Below are 24,577 nucleotides of genomic sequence, written 5' to 3' on the forward strand. Positions count from 1 at the left end.
TGATGGGAGAATACAAGTTTAAAGGATTAAACTCTAATGGAGTATAAATAAAAGAAAATTTCAAAAATATTAGATGGGGAAAAAAGTAACAAAAAGCAGTAAAGGAGAAAAAATTGACAAGCAAAAATAGCGAATAGAAAAACAATAAGTAATAGCAGTGAGAGTAAATACAAAATTGATCAAACTAAAATGTATAGGTTCAATTTCCCAATTGGGAGAAAATATTGTAAATAATAAAATACCAACTCATCTCACAGTTTTAGACCTACCACTTTTTTCTACCACTTTTCCTACTACAGTTCAGTAAATGGCATCATCATTCACCAGTTTCTTAGCAAAAATTTATGAATTACATTTGATTACTCTTATTTTCTTTTATCTCACATCCAACCATTCAGCAGGATCTGTGTGATCCATCTCCAATTATATCCCCAAACCATCCCTTTCACTGTCTCACTGCAGCAAACCAGGTCCAAGCAATCGCCATATCCAGCCTGGGCCATAGCAATGCACTTCTAGCTGGACTTCCTCTCTTTCCCTTCTTCAGTGCATTCCCTTCCTCTGAGAATGATATTAAAAAATAAATCTGATACTATCATACCCTGGCTTAAAATCATATTAGAGGTAACTATTTAATTTAAAAATAATCCAAACTCCATTTGATGACTTCTGTTTCCAGCTATGAGTTAGTAACAAGGACAGATTTACCTTGCCACCGTAGACAACTAAAACAGTAGATAAAATAAATGAAACAATGTTTTTCAGACATTAGGAAAACAATAGCAGAACAGTCATTTATAAAAGCAGGGGGAAAAAAATCTGAGCCTTACAAATGCCCCAGCTTAATGCCTAGAGGGAATTGCTGGGCCAAAGCACAGGAGGGAGAATCAAACTGGACTCTGTAGTCTCCTTCAGTTGAAGAAACAGAGCTCAGAGTTCAGGAGGCCCAAAGCATCCAGAAATCTAAAGAGTACTGAGGAGGAAAGAGCTGCCCAGAGAGCTCCAGAGCTCTAGAAGAAAAGCCCCACCTTTGTCTGAGTTCTTATCAGCACACATGTGCAAAGAAATTACAGAGCTGGGGAAAGAACCACAAGAAACAATCGGATGGAATAAGTCCTGGAGCTCCCATGAGGCTGATTCATGTTTATGGTCAGAATGAAAAGGCTCAAAATTCCCATCAAAAAGAGCATTCAGAAAGCTAATGCTTCAGTAGTGGGGCCAAATTAGCCCTAGACTAGAGGTTACTCTGGCCCCAACTAACCAAATTTAAAAGCAGGGTTTAGCAAGATCAAACTGATCCCAAGTAATTCTATAACATCTTAGAATAAAACTCAAAAATATTTAAATAAATGCAAAAAAATCCAGCACCCAACAATGTAAAATTCCAAGTTCTGGCATCGTTATGCACTGAATTGTGTCTCCCAAAAAGATACATTGAAGTCCTAACCCCAAAACCTATGAATTTGACCTTACTTAGAAATAGTCTTTGTAGATAATAATCAAGTTAAAATGTGATCATTAAGGTGGGTCCAAATGCAATGACTGACATCCTTATAAGGTGAGGGAAATTTGGCATATGGAGTCATATGGAAGGAAGATGGCCATGTGAAGACAGAGGCAGAGATTGGAGTTATTTTACCACAAGGCAAAATACCTGGGACCACTAGATGCTGGAAGAGATAAGGAAGGGTATCCCCTTAGAGCTTCAGAGGAAGCATGACCCTGATAACGCCTTGACTTTAAACTTCTAGTCTCCAGAACTATACAGAATATATTTCTATTGTTTTAAGCAACCCAGTTTGTGGAACTTTCTTTTGGCTACTCCAGAAAACTAATGCAGGTAACATAAAAAATTACCAAGCATACAAAGAAGTAGAAAAATGTGAAACATAATACAGAGTAAAGTTAATCAACAGAATTTAAGACCCAAAATGACTTAGATGATAAAATAGGTAAATAAAAATAATAAAACATCTAACATGAATATACTTCATATAGTTCAAGAAATTACAGTAAAGCATGTGCATGATGAGAAATATGGAAAACATAAAAAAGGATTACATCAGACTTCTAAAGATGTAAATTCCAATGTTTGAGATGAAAAATACACCCTAGGGGATTAATGATAGATTATACACTGTGGAAAAAAAAGATTAATGAACTTGAATACATAGCAATAGAAACTTTCCAAAATGAAATAGAGAAGAAAGACTAAAGAAACAAAAAATTAATGTAACATCAGTTATTTCAAAATCAGGTGCATACGTAATTAATTAGAATTCCACAAAAGAGAGAAAAAGTAGGAAAGAAAAAGCATTTGAAAAAATAATGGCCAAGAATCTTCCAAATTTGATGTAAACTATAAACCTACAGATCCAAGAAACTCAATGAACTCAAAGCAGAAGACATTAAGAAATGATACCAAGGTATATTTCAAAGATAATGCTTAAAATTAGTGATAAAGATATTATTAAAACAGAGAGAAGGAAGAAACACACACACACTTCCATACTGAAGAACAAGGATAAGAATGATTTTAGATGTCTTGCTGAAAGCAATACAAGCCGTAAAGCTTTAAACTCTAGACAGAAACCATCAACAACATCAACCTAGAATTCTGTATCCAGTGAAAATATTTTTCACTCTCCATTTTATGACCTATGAGATTGTAAATTTCAGCCATCATTTCTCTCCACTCTGCATTCATTTTTTACACTCTCATGAAGATGGCCCACTTCAGTTTACACAACATTTCTAATTCATTCTCAACTGAGAAACATTACATTTATCCTTTTGCCTAGAATGTTTTTTCCCCAGACTTTAGCAACCTGGGTTCTATCACTATTCAGGTCACAACTCAGGCCTTCTTTGATTATCCTAGCTATAGAGACTGGTGTGTTTAACACAAATCAAGATTGATTGAACAGCAAGTTACCTAGTTTTATTTAAGGAATGTATGAACATTTTTTTCTTAATAGGCAAAGAAGCATCTAAAAATGTAATCACTCTCAAAAAAATCTAAGAATTGTACATTATGCAGGGCAAGCAGTAACAATAAAATAAAACTTACACTGGTGATAGGTAACAGTGATAAGATTTGCTGATAGTTTTGAAAGAATAAGGAAAGTTAAGAATGACACCAGGTTTTGGGACTTGGATGACTAGAATGAAATTGTTATGGAAATAGGAAAAACTATGGGAGGAGTGCTTAGGAGGAGGAAATCAAGGGTGTATTCTGACATATAAAGTTTAAGATATTTATTAGATATCCAGGTGACAATGTTAAATAGGTAGTCAAATGTACAAATCTGATGTTAAGGACAGTGTTACAACTAAAGATACATTTTGTTAGTTGTCAACATATAAATAGTATTTAAAGTCATCTGACTAAATTATATGACCTGGAGAGTGTGTATAGATGTATGTATTAAGACTAAACTCTGTGTATACCCACTTTAATAGTTAAGCAGATAAGGAGAAAACATCAAAAGGAACTGAAAAAGAGAGACAAATGACCCCCTAAAAGAATAAGAAATACTAATGTATTAATCTTTAAGTGAAGATAACTTTTTCAAGGAGGAAGTGGCAAAAAGGTATCAGATAATACTAAGAATTTGAATAAGACAAGAACAGATAATTGATTATTGATTGTGTCATATTGGTAATGTTTACAGGGGAAGTTTTAAGAAGTGGTAAAAATGTATGAGGCCCACATGGTTTTATTGCTCATTTTCATATTTTCAAGAAAATGAGAATTTCTAGGTTCTTTAAGTTTTCTCAGAGCATAAAAAACCATGAAAAACTTCAAATTCCCTGATCTTTGGCCTAATTAAAAACATAATAATTGAACAAAGGTAACACCACATCATGTAGAAATGTAGATGAAAATATTGTTATTAAATATTAGGAAGCTGATTATATGAGCATACACTCCAACCAAGTACGGATTCTTTTATAAATATGAAGTAGGCTCAAATTTGGAAAATCTAATTATGCAACTTATTAATACATTAAAAAATAAAACCAATATGAATCTCCATGGGGGAAAATTATATTTTACACATAAGAAAATTGATATATACAGTGCTTAAGAAATATGTTCAAAATAGAAGAGAAGGTTCATGGCATAGCTGAGGTTTAATTGCAGGCCTTTCTGACTCCAAAAAACTTTTTGTATTATATAAACCAATTTAATTGTTGCCCAGGTGTCACATAATCTTGAGTGAATCACAAGTTGTCCTAATAAAATAAATGATTGAATCATTTAGAACGTAACGGAAAACCTGAATAAGAGCTTCTCTCTCTTATCAGGAAGATAAAACCTTTCCCAGAAAACCCCCAGCAAGCATCTTGTTATGTCTTATCAACCATAACTGTCTTACATGACCTCTGTGGCTGCCACAAAAGCTATATGGCTTTTGAAGACTCTCTTGTGGGAGACCGCCAGAGAACAAGGGGCTGGAGGCTATTGGGAAACCAAACCATGTCTACCACAGTGGCATTAATTTTTGATTGCTGTCAAATGATAACTTCAAACCATTTCCCCTTCCTCCTTGGTGCAATAAGGAAAGCACAGGACAAGGTGAAAGAGAGGAAACATTTGCATTTTAGCCAATGAGTCTACTCACTTCCAGTCATTTCTCTGTTCTGAATTATTTCCATAATGCAGTCATGGATGCCCATAGGAACTGCTAGTTTGGCAAATGTTTAAGAATAATTCATTTTACAATGTAATCATTCACAGGGAGCCAAAGACAGTTTTATTGAATTAGTTACAGAAAATAGTTTATGGTTGGAGGACACTGGAGGGCAAATCACTAGTAGTGGTGATTGGTCTTCCGTGATGTGCCTCACATATCAGGAAATAAAATAATGTGAATATGAGAACAGCTAAAGTGATATATGAGGGTTCCAAAGCCATTGTAGGCAACTTTTTTTTTGCTTCACTCTAGGATGTCACACACTTAAAATAATATTTTATGGATATGTGACATGAACAGAATACCTTACGCTATAGTGTTCCATTTGTGCTACTTGAAAACTCATATTTGAACTGCATGACCACAGATCAAATGGAAGATGCTTTTAGCCAAGCCTGCATGGTCTTGTATCTTTCATCTAAGCAGTATTCAAATCAGCAGGGTCAGCAGAACCTATTCCTCTTAGTGGTACATCTACCATATTTCAATTTGCTGTGTCTCCAACTGAAAGTAGATTTGATTCAGGTCTGATTTGAACATCATCTTATAATTAGTAAACAATGAGAATTTGGGAGCCTCCTTCTCCTTAATTAGATCTTCAAGTGTTAATTCTCAATTGGTCAAGCAGGGTTGATTTAGGGAACTCCTACTAAATGCACATTACAGAGAAGGATGTCCCAGTTTCTTTCCATAAGAGAGTGAAGGAGGCAGAGGCATTGGGGTCTGCTGGACAGAGGGAAGCTTTAATGGGGCAGTCAGAAACTTCTTGCCTAACAAGGAAATGTGCTGAAGTTTTCTTCCTGGAATAATTTAAAACAAAATCATTTTGTTAGCATGACTTCATTAAAGTGCACTGATTCTGTGGCCATGATTCCAAGAGAGACTGTGCAGAGGAGTTGAAGCTTTTGCCATCCTTCTGACACAATTTCATTTCACTCTCTGTTCTGTCCCCCTTGAGCCTCACATTCAGCTGCCTCTCATTTTTATTCTGACGTTGTGTCATGCTTTGATAAAGATTTAACTAATCACACTTTCAGTTCTATGGAAGTGGTGGCTGTGTTGTGGTCATAAGGGACATTCATCAAAAGGATTAACTCCTTTAATTAAACCTTCTCTCTTCTGCATCATCGTTTTTTCTCTGCTTGATTATTTCTATCAGCATACTAAATTTCTCTAGTAATCTCCTATTTTTTAAAACATAAACAATACCTTGGCTCATCATTCTTGACCCACATGCACTGTCTAGCATGTCACCTCTGCTTTCTTTCATCACAAAGTGATCAAGGCTCAGTGATCCATCACTGGAATTGTTGTATTAGCCTTCATACTCTTTTAGCCTTCAACTCCAACACTCCTGTAATCTATCTTGCACACAACATTCATAGTTACCCTTTCAAATTGTATCATAAAAACTAAATGCTTTTCCCTCTATCTTAGAATGAAATCAACTCCTTTCAAGACCTTAGCTGCTTTGGCCCTTGCCTCATTCTCCAATGTTGTCTCCAACTGCATGGCCCCCACCATCCCTCCCTCCCAGTGACATGCACCTAGCTCACTTTGCTTCAAACAAATTCATTGCTCTTCTGTCTCTTGAATATTTAAAGGTATTTCCCACCTTAATTTGCTATTCTTCCTACTGCAATTGCCTCTTACCCACACTTTGAATGACATATCTCTTCATCCATCCACTGAGTCTCAGCTCAGCCATTACCTCTACAAAGAGGGCTTTCTTCTCCCTACCTTACTAGAATTGTAATCCACAAACTCTCTCCCTGATTCAACCTACTTTCATGGAACACATGTGAAATCATTTTGCTTATTGATTTCTTTGTTTATGCTGGCTGCTGTTGCAATCACAAAATATAGACCTAACATAGAGACACACACACAACACACACACCAAAAAATGTGAACCCTATAGCAGGAGGTACGTGTCTGTTTGTTCAGCTCTGCATCACTCAAAACAACAACAAAAAAAATTCTGGCACATATGAAATGCATAATAAATATTTTTTGAGTGAATCTTCCTTCAAATGTGGAATAGGTTAAAAGGAAGAATGGTGTTGTCAGACAGCACTCAGGTTAATAATAAACATTAATATATATTATTCTAATTATGTGTTAGGCAATCTCCTAAACACCTTACATGTGATAAAGCAGTTGATTTTCAGAACAACCTTACACTGTGGTGCTTCTATCATCCCTATTGTTTTTGTATTTGGCATCAGATGTGTGTATGTGTATGCGTGTGTGTATAAAATTGAAGTATAATTGACTTATAATATTATATTAGTTTCAAGTGTACAACACAGCGATTCGATATTCTTATACATTACAAAACGATCACCACAATAACTCTAGTTACCATCTGTCACTGAACAAAGTTATTGCAATATTATTGACTATATTCCCTGTGCTGTTTATTACATCCCTGTGACTATTTTATAACTGGAAGTTTGTACCTCTTTATCTCCTTCACCTATTTCACCCATCTCTGTCCCCAGCAACCACCAGTTTATTCTCTGTATCTACGAGTCTGTTTCTGTTTTGTTATGTTTGTTTGCTTTGTTTTTTACATTCCATGTATTACTGAAATAATTTGGTATTTGTCTTTCTCTGTCTGACTTATTTCACTTAGCATAATACCCTCTAGGCCCATTTAAGTTGTCACAAATGACAATATTTCATTCTTTTTTATAGCTCCGTGATACTCCATTGTATACATATATACAGCACTTACTATATCTATTCATCTATCCATATACATTTAGTCTTCTTCCATAACTTGGCTATTACAAATAATGCTGCAATGAATTTTGAGGTGTATATATCTTTTTTGAGTTAGAGTTTTTGGTTTTCTTTGAATAAATATTCAGAAGCAGAATTGCTGGATCATATGGTATTCTATTTTTAATTCTTTGAGGAACCTCCATACTCTTTTTCACAGTGGTTGTAAAATCATCACTATTTTGAAGAAAATAAAACAAAGACAAAAGAGATCCAGCAAATGCCAAAGGATACAAAATTAGTAAGGTATGTGGCTGAAATTCCAGTCCAGGAAGTCATCATCTATTTCCTCAATCTTAAATTACATTCCAATGCTTCCTTTTTGGTGGCTCCAGAGCAACTGCCACGTGGAGAAGATGCAATGACTTCTGATTTCAAATATGGAGACCCTGAACATCACTTACAGGGTTCAACACGTATCATCACTGGCATTTGTAAGCCAGAGGTCCACTGTCCAATGAGGAGGCAGCAATATGTAACATCTAATACTAACAGATGAAGAAATTAACAATAGTAAAAATAATAAATAATTTTGCCTTATTTTAATATTGCCATCTCTGACTGCTGCAGTGAGTCAGTGTGTAATGGTCGTTGTGTACTTTAGCACTTACTTGTGCAGAGATCCATTTTAGGTTGCAAAGGAGAGAAGGAAGGTATAAGACGTTTTCTCATACTTCAATGTAACCAATTCCATTCCACTTCATTTTAATTCATTCCACTCCTCCCGAGCTCAACACATTTAACCTATCCTATCTTATTCTATCCCATTTTGTTTAGTTTTATTTATTCAGTAATTACTGAATACTTTTGAAGTATAAGGTTTTTAGTTTGTTGTTGAGAGTAATGGAAAAGGTAAGAATTATAACGGTAAGAGGTAGTGTATGTCTTCAAGGAGGCTAAAGTCTAGGGGGTGACTTATGTCTAGGAATCAGAAAGTTCTGCATTTCAAACATAGTTCTCTCAGGTAGTCACTCTTTTGGAGACTCAATTTCTTCCTTTAAGACAGTAAAATTTACATATGTATATGTATGTGTGTGTGTGTGTGTGTGTGTGTGTGTGTATATATATATATATATAATCATGTTTAATATCAGATAATTAAATGCACTAATATATACAAAGAACCTGCCATAGTCACTGGAACATAGAATTTTAATTCTCTCTCTCTTCCAAAACCACTATAATAGTACAGCAAACAGTACATCATAACAGATGGTGATAATAATTTCCAGAATTTATGTCAAAAACTCAGTTTTTTCTTTTCTGAAAAGCTAATTTGTTAAATATAAATTTATTCCTTTCAGGCTTTTTACCAAATTAAATAAATTAGGGGAACCTCACTTTTTAGGCTATCCATACTGATATTTGAAAAAGCTGCCAGCTATAAATGTGCCACAGAGTAGAATAGATTCATGGAACTCGAGGACAAAGTGAAGGAGAGAATTTAGAGGTTCTTTGGTCAATTGCCAGCATTATACTTAACAAGAACTTCAAGGTAAAGCAAGTGGAAATGAATTGCCAAAGATCACACTGATTTGGTGATTAGTCCAGATACTTCATCTTCCTTGTTGTGCCTTGGCCTCCTTGTTGTAACCCCTAAAATTCTAATAAAACACATCTATTAGCGAGTGAATACATTTTTGTACACTAATGATATCCTGGATAACAATAAAGAATTCAGGCATTGCCTGTCAAAGTCTCTTGTAAAACAGAATGAATTTCTTTCAAACTTTCATCTTCATTACCTTCATTTTTCCTTCCTTCCTTCCTTCACTTAACAACTATCTGCCAAGCACCTACTTATGACTCATTTTCCCAAGATCCTAGTTCCTGTTTTTGACACAAGTTTAATAAGACCAATGGCCATACCACGGTGGTGCAATCAGTTCTTTTATATACGAACAGAGCACATTCACACAGAACCACACAATCACACACACACTGTAAAAAAATATCTGAGGAAATTATACAAGTTTTAAAGCAAAATCTGGGGCTTGCAAGATCAATATTAATTACTAATAACTGAAGATACATAAACACAACATTCTAAAAATGGAAATAAATGATTATAGTTTTTATTGTAATATTCATAATGCTTATTATAGACCATTTAGATAATACTAGAAAACTAGAAGGGACAAACTAAATCATGAATTCACTACCAGGAAGCAATCACTCTTAATATTTACTAATTTTTTGACATATACTGTGTTTTTGAAGGATGGTTCAGATTATAGTGCACACACAATTTTATAAGCTTTTACTATAAACTCCTTATATGTATTTAAAAATAACATTCAATTATTTGCTATTTATTTAGTCATGCCCTTAACAAAATCTGTCTTCCACTCTTAACTACATTTTTTTTTTTACTTTCATTCCAAACCTTGAAAAGTCACTCAAAATAAAGATAAGTCATATCAGGAATCTAGTTATTGATTATATGTTCAGAGATATTGAAAAGGAAAAGCAGGAAAAGACAGAAATTGAATTCTGACTTCTGAACCATTTGACACTTATTCATAAGCTAAGTCTTTTCCATAGTGTCTAGCATCTACTTCTACCTTGTATATAAGATTTTTATTAGGCTCCAATCAAACATTCTAATATTGGCAATTGAGTCATTACTGCTGATTTTACCATTTTGATTCTGCTGTTTCTCTCGTGCTCAAAACCTTGCATTAGTAAGTTGTGGAATTTTCCATTCCTTTTCAGACATGGAAAAGTTTGACTTATTCTCACCAGACTATATTTTAGGGATATTGATAAAATTGGATTATGCTGACAGCCTTTTAGTCTGAACTTTTAATTATTGTTTCATTTATTAATTCATTCATGCATTGATTCATTTGCATATAAATTCATGTACTCATGCAGTAATTTCCCCCCGCCCCCGCCAGCAAATTTTCTAAGTCTCTTCTATGTACCAGTCACTGTGCTAGCTGCTGAGGATTCACAGGTGAATAAAACACAATTCTTGATCTTGGAAGACTCTGTGCTAGCTGCTGAGGATTCACAGGTGAATAAAACACAATTCTTGATCTTGGAAGACTCTTAGTTTTTGATCTTGGAAGACTCTAATAAAACACAATTCTTGATCTTGGAAGAATGATGTTTGATCCCTTTGTCTTTGGTAACTTCTACCCTTCTAGCACCCTGTATCCTGAGAGGAAGTGCTTCACTACAATCTTACTTTGCATTTAGACATCATATTCCCACCAGATTCAGCTTTGTGTATGCACCAACACCTTTGTCTCTCTCCCCCAAATTTATTCTGAATCCTAAGCTCTCTCTAAGCCAATCTTACTCTATTGCAGAAAACCTGACTGTGCTCAGCAATGGGATATAACAAGAATCATTTAAGAATTTGTGACACTCTGGCACTATACCATCCTCTTACTCCAGTAATACTTAAGGGTGTTATCTGCAGAAGGAACCAAGTCCTTTCTCCTAATTAAGCCAAAAAGTTGCATTTTTTCACAGCTTGAAAGAGACTGTAGGTTTTATGAGAGTAGTTTTATTTCTTCTTCATCTGCTGAAAAGCAGAAAATGAATTCTCAAAGTTAAGTGGTAAAAAGAAACAGTTCAGTGAGTTTCTCGTAAATTTTCACATATGGAGCCTACAAAAATTCCCTGAATATCCTCAAATGTTCTGTTGAGGAGATACTGTAGGACAATGCCAAACTGCCATTTTCTATCAATGTAGAATGAAGGCAGCATTATGAGGGGATGAACAGAAAGACAATTCACTAACCCACAGCTGTAAGATGAGTGTTCTGCATACCAAGGCGATTCTCTACCTGGATTTCTAAAAATGTACAATTCTGCCTTTGATACAAGAGAAGTCTGTACTTATCTCAACAACTAGTCAGAAATAATGCAATTGTTATACTACTCTATCAGTCAGGGTTACTCAGAAAAACAGAACCAAACATAAATAAGAGATATGTATAGGATATTATCTATCGATATATCTACATAGAGACATGTGTGTTATATATGTGTATACACATATACGTATGTGTTGTATATGTGTTATATATGTTATATACACAGAGAGAACTTTTAAGTAATTGCCTTATATGTTTGTGGGGACTGGAAAGTCTACAGATGAGGCAAGCAGGCTGGAAACTCAGGCAGGATTTATATGTCACAGTCTTATAGAGAAAATCTTTCTCAGAGAATCTTCAGTGTTTACTATTAAGTGATTGGATGAGACCACACAAATTATCAAAGGCAATCTCCTTGAATTATAGTCAGTTGATTGTAAATGTTAATTACGTCTACAGAATACATTCACGGCACCACCTAAGCTAATATTTGACCAAACAACTGAGACCTACAGCCTAGCCAAGTTGACATTTAAAATTAACCATTATATCTGCCTGTGTCAGCAAGTGAATTTACCAGTATATGGTTCAACAGATAAATATAAAACTTTTCATTTTATCTTTATATGATGACAATTTTTTAAAATTTTATTTTATTTATTTTTCTATATGGAGAGTGTTATTAGTCATCCATTTTATACACATCAGTGTGTACATGTCAATCCCAGTCTCCCAATTCATCCCACCACCACCCCTAACCCCTGCTGCTTTCTCCCCTTGGTGTCCATATGTTTGTTCTCTACATCTGTATCTCTATATCTGTGCTGCAAACAGGTTCATCTGTACCATTTTTCTAGGTTCCACATATATGTGTTAATATATGACATTTGTTTTTCTCTTCCTGACTTACTTCACTCTGTATGACAGTCTCTAGATTCATCCACATCTCTACAAATGACCCAATTTCATTCCTTTTTATGGCTGAGTAATATTCCATTGCATATATGTACCACAACTTCTTTATCCATTTATCTGTCGATGGGCATTTAGGTTGTTTCCGTGACCTGGATATTGTAAATAGTGCTGCAATGAGCATTGGGGTGCATGTGTCTTTTTGAATTATGGTTTTCTCTGGGTATATGCCCAGTAGTGGGATTGCTAGATCATATGGTAAATCTATTTTTAGTTTTTTAAGGAACCTCCATACTGGTTTCCATAGTGGTGGTATCAATTTACATTCCCACCAACAGTGCAAGAGGGTTCCCTCTTCTCCACACCCTCTTTAGCATTTGTGGTTTGTACATTTTCTGATGATGCCCATTGTAACTGGTGTGAAGTGATACCTCATTGTAGTTTTGATTTGCATTTCTCTAATGATTAGTGATGTTGAGCAGGTTTTCATGTGCTTCTTGCCCATCTGTATGTCTTCTTTAGACAAATGTCTATTTAGGTCTTCTGTCCATTTTTTGATTGGGTTTTTTCTTTTTGAGTATTGAGCTGCATGAGATGTTTATATATTTTGGAGATTAATCCTTTGTCCGTTGATTTGTTTGCAAATATTTTCTTCCATTCTGAGGGTTGCCTTTTCAACTTGTTTACAGTTTCCTTTCTGTGCAAAAGCTTTAGAGTTTCATTAGGTCCCATTTGTTTATTTTTGTTTTTATTTCCATTACTCTAGGAGGTGGATCAAAAAAGATCTTGCTGTGATTTATGTCAAAGGGTGGTCTTCCTATGTTTTCCTCTAAGAATTTTATAGTGTTCAGTCTTACAGTTAGGTCTTGAATCCATTTTCAGTTTATTTTTGTGTATGGTGTTAGGGAGTGTTCTAATTTTATTCTTTTACATGTAGCTGTCCAGTTTTCCCAGCACCACTTATTGAAGAGACTGTCTTTTCTCCATTGTATATCCTTGCCTCCTTTGTCATAGATTAGTTGACCATAGGTGCATGGGTTTATCTCTGGGCTTTCTATCCTGTCCCATTGATCTATATATCTGTTTTTGTGCCAGTACCATATTGTCTTGATTACTGTACATTTGTAGTATAGTCCAAAGTCAGGGAGTCTGATTCCTCCAGCTCCGTTTTTTACCTCAAGACTGCTTTGGCTGTTTGGGGTCATTTGTGTCTCCATACAAATTTTAAGATATTTTGATCTAGTTTTGTAAAAAATTCCATTGGTAATTTGATAGGGATTGCATTGAATCTGTAGATTGCTTTGGGTAGTATAGTCATTTTCACAATATTGATTCTTCTAGTCCAAGAATATGGAATATCTCTCCATCTGTTGGTATCATCTTTAATTTCTTTCATCAGTGTCTTATAGTTTTCTTCATACAGGTCTTTTGTCTCCCTAGGTAGGTTTATTCCTAAGTATTTTATTCTTTTTGTTTCATTGGTAAATGAGAGAGTTTCCGTAATTTCTCTTTTAGATTTTTCATCATTAGTGTATAGGAATGCAAGAGATTTCTGTGCATTAATTTTGTATCCTGCAACTTTACAAAATTCATTGATTAGCTCTCGTAGTTTTCTGTCTGCATCTTTAGGATTCTCTATGTATAGTATCATGTCATCTACAAACATTGACAGTCTTACTTCTTCTTTTCCAGTTTGAATTCTTTTTTTTCTTTCTTGTCTCTGATTGCCGTGACTAGGACTTCAAAAACTATGTTGAATAATAATGGTGAGAGTGGACGTCCTTGTCTTGTTCCTGATCTTCGAGGAAATGCTTTCAGTTTTTCACCATTGAGAATAATGTCTGCTGTGGGTTTGTCATATATGACCTTTATTATGTTAAGGTAGGTTCCCTCTGTGCCCACTCTCTGGAGAGTTTTTATCATAAATGGGTGTTGAATTTTGTCAAAAGCTTTTTCTGCGTCTATTGAGATGATCATGTGGTTTTTAGTCTTCAGTTTGTTAATATGGTGTACCACATTGATTGATTTGCATATATTGAAGAATCCTTGCATCCCTGGGATAAATCCCACTTGATCATGGTATATGATCCTTTTAATGTGTTGTTGGGTTCTGTCTGCTAGTATTTTATTGAGGATTTTTGCATCTATATTCATCAGTGATATTGGTCTGTAATTTTCTTTCTTTTAGTGTCTCTGGTTTTGATATCAGGGTGACGGTGGACTTATAGAATAGTTTGGGAGAGTTCCTTCCTCTGCAATTTTTTGGAAGAGTTTGAGAAGGATGGGTGTTCGCTCTTCTCTAAATGTTTGATAGAATTCACCTGTGAAGCCATCTGGTCCTCAACTTTTGTTTGTTGGAAAATTTTAAATCACAGTTTCAATTTCATTACTTGTGATTGGTCTGTTCATATTTTCTGTTTCTTCCTGGCTCAGTCTTGGAAGGTTATACCTTTCTAAGAATTTGTCCATTTCTTCCACGTTGTCCATTTTTTTGACATAGGATTGCTTGTAGTAGTCTTTTAGGGTGCTTTGTATTTCTGTGGTGTCTGTTGTAACTTCTCCTTTTCCATTTCTAAATTTATTGATTTGAGTCCTCTCCCTCTTTTTCTTGATGAGTCTGGATAATGGTTTATAAATTTTGTTTATCTTCTCAAAAAACAGCTTTTAGTTTTATTGATCTTTGCTATTGTTTTCTTTCTTTCTCTCTCATTTATTTCTGCTCTAATCTTTATGGTTTTTTTTCCTTCTACTAACTTTGGGGTTTTATTTGTTCTTCTTTCTCTAGTTCCTTTAGGTGTAAGGTTAGATTGTTTATTTGAGATTTTTCCTGTTTCTTGAGGTAGGTTTGTATTGCTCTAAATTTCTCTCTTAGAAATCCTTTTGCTGCATCCCATATGTTTTGGATCGTCATGTATTCATTGTCATTTGTCTCTATGAATTTTTGATTTCCTCTTTGATTTCTCCAGTGATCTCTTGGTTTTTTAGTAATGTATTGTTCAGCTTCCATGTGTTTACATTTTTACATTTTTTCCCCTTTAATTGATTTCTAATCTCTTAGCATTGTGTTCAGAAAAGATGATTGATATGATTTCAATTTTCTTAAATTTACTGAGGTTTGAGTTAAGATCCAAGTTGTGATCTATCCTAGAGAACATGCCATGTGCACTTGAGAGGAAAATGTAATCTGCTGTTTTTGGATGGAATGTCCTATAAATATCAATTAAATCTATCTTGTCAATTGTGTCATTTAATGTTTCTGTTTTCTTATTAATTTTCTGTTTGGTTGATCTGTCCATCACTGTAAGTGAGGTGTTAAAGTCCCCCACTATTATTGTGTTACTGTCAATTTCCTCTTTTATAGCTGTTAACAGTTGCCTTATGTATTGAGGTGTTCCTATGTTGGGTGCATATATATATTTACAATTGTTACATCTTCTTCTTGGATTCATCCTTTGATCATTACGTAGTGTCCTTCCTTGTCTCTTGTAACATTCTTTATTTTAAAGTTTATTTTATCTGAGTATTGATACTCTAGCTTTCTTTTGATTTCCATTTGCATAGAATATCTTTTTCCAACCCCTCAGTTTCAGTCTGTATGTGTCCCTAGGTCTGAGGTGGGTCTCCTATAGACAGCATATATATGGCTCTTGTTTTTGTATCCAATCAGCGAGCCTGTGTCTTTTGGTTGGAGCTTTGAATCCATTGACCTTTAGGATAATTATCAGTACATGTGCCCTTATTACCATTTTCTTAACTGTTGTGGGTTTGTTTTTGTAGGTCCTTTTCTTCTTTTGTGTTTCCCACTCAGAGAAGTTCCTTTAGCATTTGTTGTAGAGTTGTTTTGGTGGTGCTGAATTCTCTTAGCTTTTGCTTGTCTGTAAAGCTTTTGATTTCTCTGTCAAATCTGAATGGGGTCCTTGTCGGGTAGAGTAATCTTGGTTGTACTTTCCTCCCTTTCCTCCCTTTAAATATATCATGCCACTCCCTTCTGGCTTGTAGAGTTCCTGTTGAGAAATCAGCTTTTACCCTTGTGGGAGTTCCCTTATATGTTAATTGTCATTTTTCCTTTGTTGCTTTCTTTGTCTATAATTTTTGTCAATTTCATTACTATGTGCCTTGGCATGTCCCTCCTGGGTTTATCCTGCCTGGGACTCTCTGTGCTTCCTGGACTTAAGTGGCCATTTCCTTTCCCATGTTAGGGAAGTTTTCGACTATAATCTCGTCAAATATTTTTTGGGGTCCTTTCTCTCTCTCTTCTCCTTCTGGGACCCCTATAATGCAAATGTTGTTGTGTTTAATGTTATCCCAGAGGTCCCTTAGGCTGTCTTCATTTCTTTTCATTCTTTTTTCTTTATTCTCTTCCATGGCAGTGAATTCCACCATTCTGTCTTCCAGGTCACTTATCTGTTCTTCTGCCTCAGTTATTCTGCTGTTGATTCCTTCTAGTATATTTTTCATTTGAGTTAGTTTATTGTTCATCTCTATTTGTTTGTTCTTTAATTCTTCTAGATGTTTGTTCTTTAATTCTTCTAGGTTTTTGTTAAACATATCTTGCATCTTCTACATCTTTGCCTCCACTCTTTTTCTGAGGCTCTGGATTGTCTTCACTATCATTATTCTGAATTCTTTTTCTGGAAGGTTGCCTATCTCCACTTCATTTAGTTGTTTTTCTGGGGTTTTATCTTGTTCCTTCATCTGGTACATAGCCTTCTGCCTTTTCATCTTGTCTGTCTTTCTGTGAATGTGAGTTTTGTTCCACAGGCTGCAGGATTGTAATTCTTCTTGCTTCTGCTGTCTTCCCTCTGGTGAATGAGGCTATCTAAGAGGCTTGTGCAAGTTTCCTGATGGGAGGGACTGTTGGTGGGTAGAGCTTGGTGTTGCTCTTTTGCGCAGAGCTCAGTAAAACTTTAATCCGCTTGTCTGCTAATGGGTGGGGCTGGGTTCCCTTCCTCTTGGTTTTTTGGCCTGAGGTGACCCAACACTGGAGCCTACCCCACTCTTTGGTGGGGCTAATGGTGTACTCTGGGAGATCTCACGCCAAGTAGTACTTCCCAGAACTTCTGCTGTGAGTGTCCTTCTCATGGTGAGCCACAGCCACCCTCTGTCTTGCAGGAGACCCTCCAACACTAGCAGGTAGGTCTGCTTCAGTTTCCTATGGGGTCATTGCTCCTTCCCCTGGGTCCTGATGTGCACACTACTTTGTGTGTGCCCTCCAAGTTTGTAGTCTTTGTTTCCCCCAATCCTGTTTAAGTCCTGCAATCAAATCCCACTAGCCTTCAAAATCTGATTCTTTAGGAATTCCTCCTCCTGCTGCCAGACCCACAGGTTGGGATGCTTGATGTAGGGCTCAGAACCTTCACTCCAGTGGGTGGACTTCTGTGGTATAAGTGTTCTCCAGTTTGTGATTCTCCCATCCAGCAGTTATTGGATTTGATTTTATTGTGATTGCCCCCTTCCTACCATCTCATTGTGGCTTCTCCTTTGTCTTTGGATGTGGGGTATCTTTTCTGGTGAGTTCCAGTGCCTTCTTGTCGATGACTGTTCAGCAGTTCTGATTTATGGTGTTTAAGGGTACAAAATTGTAATGAGTAGTAATTAAACCATAGAGATCTAATGCATAGTATAATGAATATAGACAACAGTATTGTAATATAATGATGTAATGTGATAAATAATGCTTCAATGGAAACCATATTACAATATATAAAACTTTCAAAGTAACACTCTGTACACCTTAAATTTACAAAATGTAACATGTCAAATATATCAAATATAAAAAATAACAAGTATAGAGGATATTAGAATAGAAAAGATTTGTGAATGAATGGAAAGGAGAAATCAATAGGGTTTAGATATAGATGTAGTTGGGGAAAGAGGAAAGTATAGCAGAGGATGGAATGGCCCAGGATGCTCTGCCAAATGGCACTCAATGAAAAAGAAATTAAAGGAAGGGGAGTGGTTTGCCTTCATCTGCCTTCGCCTCACCTGTGTCTGCATATGAAAATCACTTTGGGAAATAGAAAATATCTAAAATTTTATGACTACACTAAACATCCATATGTATACATAACTTATCAATGAATACCTTTCTTTTACTCTAATTTATATTAATTTCACTTAATTGCTTTAAAAGAATGCTCTGTTAACAGAAAGATTATGGAACACTGACAGGTATGTCTTACTCTTTTCATACTTTGCACTTAGCAACTTGCCCATCATGCAACAAATGTTCACAGATTCTTCATATATGGCTTTGGATATACTCAATCTAAACATGGTCCTGATGCTCTCTTTACCTAATAAGTGCCTGTAAATCTGTGCTTTTTGGCCACATCTTCTCCATCTATCCCTTTATACAATCTTGCCAATAAGGAACTTCTGAGAACTGTCTACATCCATGTTTTGTTATCTAAATATCATTTTATTTGGTCCTCATTTCATTGCTCTAACCCAGATATTTTGTGAATAACCAAAAGGTTAACAATGGTTAAGCATTTGAGCATTGATTTATGACTGCGTATTTTCTAATATTTGATTTTTCCACAATTAAAGAAATAGTCCAATATTATGACACTGACTTTTTCTGAACAATTTAGAGGCTGGAATTTTTAAACAGAAGTAGAGACAGAATTACAACAGGATATCTTATTCCTCATCTTTCTGAATTTACTTAAGAATAATGAACAGTGGAATACTTATGTGGCTTTGGAGGTGCCAGATTTGATGTTACCTAAAGTGAATTTCAGGTCACAACTTAGTCATCCCTAAGCATTACCTCAATGGCAGATTTTCTACTGGATCAAAACTGCAGTTTTCTAGCCCTAAAGAGAAATAAATGATTACTTCTTGAAGATGAATTTAAGAATGTAGATATTCAAGAAAATGAATGAATGAAAATGATGAATTTTAAAATTAAGCCTCAGTGTTTTATAGATTATAGATATAATATATGATTATATGATACAATAAATTATGTAATGCATTATTAATATTTTCATTATTATATTACATCTGTGTATGACATATAATCTTAGTATTGCTTTTAAGTCTATTTCCAATTCCTCTGTTCATAAGGATGCATGGGGCATGGGCCTGTGTGTCTGCTTCTCTTTCATTATGTCGTTTAGCAAATATATATTAAGTATATATTATGTACCTACTATTTCCCAGTTACCCTGTACTCACTGGGACTGTAGTAAATAAAGCACTACATGGTCAAAGTCATCTTAGGGATGATGCATAGCCAAATATTACATGAATAATTGATTATTTAGCTTTGGGAGAGGGGCCTACTTGTATTTCAACTTGCTCTCAGACTTCTGGATTGTATATTCAACTAATTTTATATGTCATCCTCTAAAATTAATGTTTTTCTTTTGTGTACTTTCTTTTTGAATAAAAAAGAAAAAAGTTTGAATTATTATTCTTTACATGAAATACATGAAATTACAGAAATCACAGATAGATTACTCAACCATTAACCATGATATAAAACCCATAATCTCCATAAATAATAAAACAAGGGGATACCTAGCAATATCTAAGGCATCAGAAATATAGCCTGTAGTATCCTAAGTAATTCTTGAGACTTAAGAAATTAACTCATCTGTAAAAATAAGTACTCTAATATTTTCCTATTTCCAGTTGCAAGTGTGCTCTAGAGAGTTGAGAATCAGCTCTTTCTGTCATGTATACTGGACTCAGAGAAGGAACCAGGCAGGGCAAGTCTGAAGCAGCTGAAAATGATTCTGTTTGAACTCTCTTGGCCCTCTAGGCCCTGCCAGAAAGTTTTATTTATTTATTAATTTTTGCTTTATTGTGTATAAAAAAATAAATCTTCTGTATAGAACATTTGCTGAACACAGAAAAAACAGTAAGGAAAAAGAAACAAATTATCATCAGCAAATCCCTTACCCATCGCTAACATGTACATACATAAGTATATGTGTATGTTGGACATACTATAAGGTGACTCACAATGTGTTATGCTCCATACTATTGAGTATGGGAAGAATTGTCAACTGCCTTTTAGTCAATGGACTATGGCAAAGATGATAGGATAGTTACTCCCGTGATTACCCCATATAAGAACTGTCTTAGCAGACTAGAGAGAGGCCTTTCTACAGGCCTTGTAAACAGCCATGTTGTGAACTGCCTATGAAAAGGCCACATGGTAGAGAACTGCACGTGACTTTTTGGAGCTGAAGACCTCAGCTCTATAGCTGCCAGGAAGTGAATTCTGCCAACAAACTGAACGATCTTCAAAGAGGACTCTGGCTCTGCACTGCAGAAAGGAACACAGCCTGACCAACACCTTGACTGTAACAACCCGAGCATGTAACCTGTTCATATGCATGTCATATATTATATATTAGCATAATATATGATATATATGTATACTATTAGCATAATATGTGCAAGTGATCCCAAACAATAATCTGAACCCACACAAATAAACAGAGGACTGGTAAAGGCATTTATGTAAATAAATGAGCATAAGTCCATATTTCTCTCCTTTCTTTTAACTGATTTTAAAAGTAATTATATAAAACAATATCTATAACATATAAAACTATAATGAATTTGACAATAACAGCACACAAGAGGCAAGTTGGAGCAACGCTATATTGAGTAAGCAAATGACACGATATAACTATAAGCAATAGCAGAGAGTAAGCAGCATCTGCAGGAATAAATGAAGAGAACCAATGGCTTAATTCTCGGCAAAGAAAGTGTGAGTTTAAGAAGTTTCTGTGGTCTCTACTAAAAGTTATCTGAGATTAAAGCATAATTTAGCAGCTGACACAGAACCCAAAGGAAGGGTCTCTCCAGTAGTGAGCAGAGTTTGTTAAAGGAAAAGTCCTAGAGTACATTATGGGTCAGTCACAACAAAGAAAATAGGGAGGATTGAATCCACAAAACCCCTTTCCTCTCCATACCCCTCCCCCCTACTTCTTCCCTCCCCAAATCCTGCATGCATTCCTATGGCTGAGACCAATATGAAAACTTGTGTTGATGTCAGTTCATTACGTGTACACAGGTGGGTGGATAAAACCTGTCCAATGCCACTCAAGAGCCATTGACAGCATCGACTCTAGGGCAACACAATGTTCCTAATGTTTTTTTTGTTTTTTTTTTGCCTAAAATGTTGTCCAGAACAGTCTGTTTACAACATTCAGCTGCAGAAGTCTTTTTTCTCCCTTGTCGTGTTGGACTATACCACTTAGGTGATGGTCACTCTGGTGATTATCTATCTCATTCTATTTGCCCTCTGCTGTAAACACTAGAAAGAATATGAAGACAGAAGAAAGAAAAATCTGTTTATATTATCAGGAGCCCATGAACACATTGTACGTGCCTACCGGGATGCATGTGTGCAATTTAATCCAGGCCTTTCCATGGGCTTCCCATTGGGGTCCTGGATGATTGGAAGATTAATTAGCTTTCCCTTGTCAAGTCCTCTATTCATCTTTTAAAATTATAATTTCCTAGCACAGAGCCCATTCCTTCTACTACCTGTTGGAATGTGTCTTTGTATTTTTATACAGAAAAAAAGTATCTGGATGACCAAGAAATTAATATATTTTATTTATCATCGAGGGTTTTTAAAAAACTGGGGAAAATAAAACACAGTGAGTCATTCAGTTTTCTAGTGTGTTATCAAGGAAATCTGTCAATGTAACATACATATCCACTTACCTTCCAGATCCCATATCATATCTCTGTTGCACTTAGAAAATTTAAAACTTGATTTTCAAGAGAGCCTTCAGCCCAAAGATCCTTGCTAAAGTGTTAGATCTAGAATTAGCTTTTTGGTAGATTTTCAACTTTCCTGAAGTGTACAATGCCACCACCTTTCTTCTTGACTCTAGAAATAATTAAATATTTAATTTACTTTTCACACATTTATGAGCTGTCTGCCTTTGCGTCACCCTGCCCTAAGTGTAAGTAATGCAATCTTGAGGCAGAGAGGCTGTCAGTTTTAAATCTGAGTTCCTCAATGGCACAAAAGCATATGGCAGTATTCCCAGGTTGCCAGAATTTAAACCATATGAATTAATACTTAATGATATGTCTGTACTGTATACATTCAATAAAAAAGCATAATATCATTTTCTCTACCATCAAGGACTTTCTAAAATCTGATTATGAGAGGGCATGCACATTGTTCTACCATCCTGGGAGACAACAGACCTGAGGTGAAGAGGCAGCACTTTGGTTAAAGAAAATCAGTTCACAGGGATTAAGCCTCCACCAGTATCTGAAGGGTGTGAGGAAGAGGGTCTCATAGAACTTGGCTGGGAAAAGCCACACTGGGTCTCACAGTAACAGCAACTGTGCCTGGGCTCTAACAGGGCACTATTACAAGTGAAAGAAAGAGACATTGGTGAATCCCTTCAAACTGTGTCAATAAGGCAGACATTACCACAAATAAATAACTCAGTAAACATAAGGTAAACAACACTTAAGGCTAGATGTCGCAGAACTGTGAGCATTCTGACAAATGAGATGAATTTCTTGTCTATTTTTTTATTAGGGAGGTAAGGTTGCTTGCTCAAATTATGCTTCTTCTGGAAGATAAGAAATCATAAATATGAAACTATAAAAGATTGTATTCATTCCTCATAAAGAGCTGTATTTCTCACAATATCTAGTACATGCACACAAACCACCTGCTTAATGTCAAATGGTTGAATTAGATAAGGGAAATCTAGGCATGTTTTAGAGACTGGTGTTGGTCTTACAGGGTTGCTATGTGACCAAAGTCTGATTTAGTAACAGTGTGGTAGAGATCTATGTTATAAAACTCATAAAAGATGAGCCAGGTTGCTTCCACGTCTTAGCTGTTGTAAATAGTGCCACTGAACAGTGGAGTACATGTATCTTTTCAAATTAGAACTTTTGTCTTTTCCAGGTATATGCCCAAGATTGGGATTGCTAAATCATCTGGTAACTGTATTTTTAGTTTTTTAAGGAAACTTCATACTGTTTCCCATAGTGGCTGCACAAACTTACATCCCCACCAACAGTGTAGCAGGTTTCCCTTTTCTTCACACTCTCTCCAGAGTGTGGAGAAATTATTATTTGTAGACTTTGATGATGACTATTCTGACAGGTGTGAGGTGATACCTCATTGCAGTTTGTATTTCTCTAATAATTAGTAATGTTGAGTATCTTTTCATGTGCCTATTGGCCATTCACAGGTCTTCTTTGGAGAAATGCCTATTTAGGTCTTCTGCCCATTTTTTTTTTTTTTTTTTTTTTTTGTTATTGAGTTGTATGAGCTGTTTGTGTATTTTGGAAATTAAGTCCTTGTCAGTCGCATCATTTGCAAATATTTTCTCCCAGTCCGTAAGTCAACAGATGAATGGATAAAGAAGATGTGAGATATATATATATATATATATATATATATATAGTAGTATATATATATAGTAGTGTGTGTGTGTATATATATATATATATATATATATATATATATATATATATATACACACAATGGAATATTAATCAGCCATAAAATAGAATGAAATAATGTCATTTGCAGCAACATGGATGGACCTGGTGATTACTATACTAAACGAAGTAAATCAGAGAAAGACAAATATCATATGATATCATTTATATGTGAAATCTAAAAAAATGTTACAAATGGACTTATTTACAAAACAGAAACTGACTCACAGATATAGAAAACAAACCCAGTTATAGGGAGAACACAGTACCCACCCCCTCACCAAAAAACTCCCAGTAAATATGACATTATCTAATGAAAGAAATGTCAAGGAATTTGCTCTTTCTTAACTTATCCATGAGCTTAATTTATTGTCTTACACTTTAAATCTTTCCTATGAAGGCAAAACCTAGGAAACAAAATAGTAATTGGAGAAGCCTGAGTTGGGCTCATTCTGGGATGAGTTATAATGTGAAGGAGGATGCTTCTGCATCCTGAGAAGCTCATGTTTCTCTGGAGGAATTTTCAGCCTTGGGCACTTAGGGTAGAGAGACAACAAAAAGACCAAAGAGATAGGATGCTGAGCCCTGTTACTGCATCAGTCAGGGGGTGCTAACTTTCATCTGTTTATTATAGTGAAGTCTGATATAAAATTTCAGTGAGGGTAAGTTACGTTGTAGGTGGTAAAAAATCAATTTCAAAGGCTCTGATGAAAATAGCAGAGAAAACTCTTACTGCAATAACTATTTTCTACTTAACATTTCCAGGTCTGAACTCCTTAGCCTGTATCAAGGTCCTGGATAACTTGGCTTCTACCTGTACTTTCTGGATTATCTCTCACAATCTTACATTTCACCAATCCATTACCCCAAACACTTGAGAGTTTATTACAT

The sequence above is a fragment of the Stenella coeruleoalba genome (genome assembly GCF_951394435.1).
Source record: "Stenella coeruleoalba genome assembly, chromosome: 13".
Lineage (NCBI taxonomy): Eukaryota > Metazoa > Chordata > Mammalia > Artiodactyla > Delphinidae > Stenella > Stenella coeruleoalba.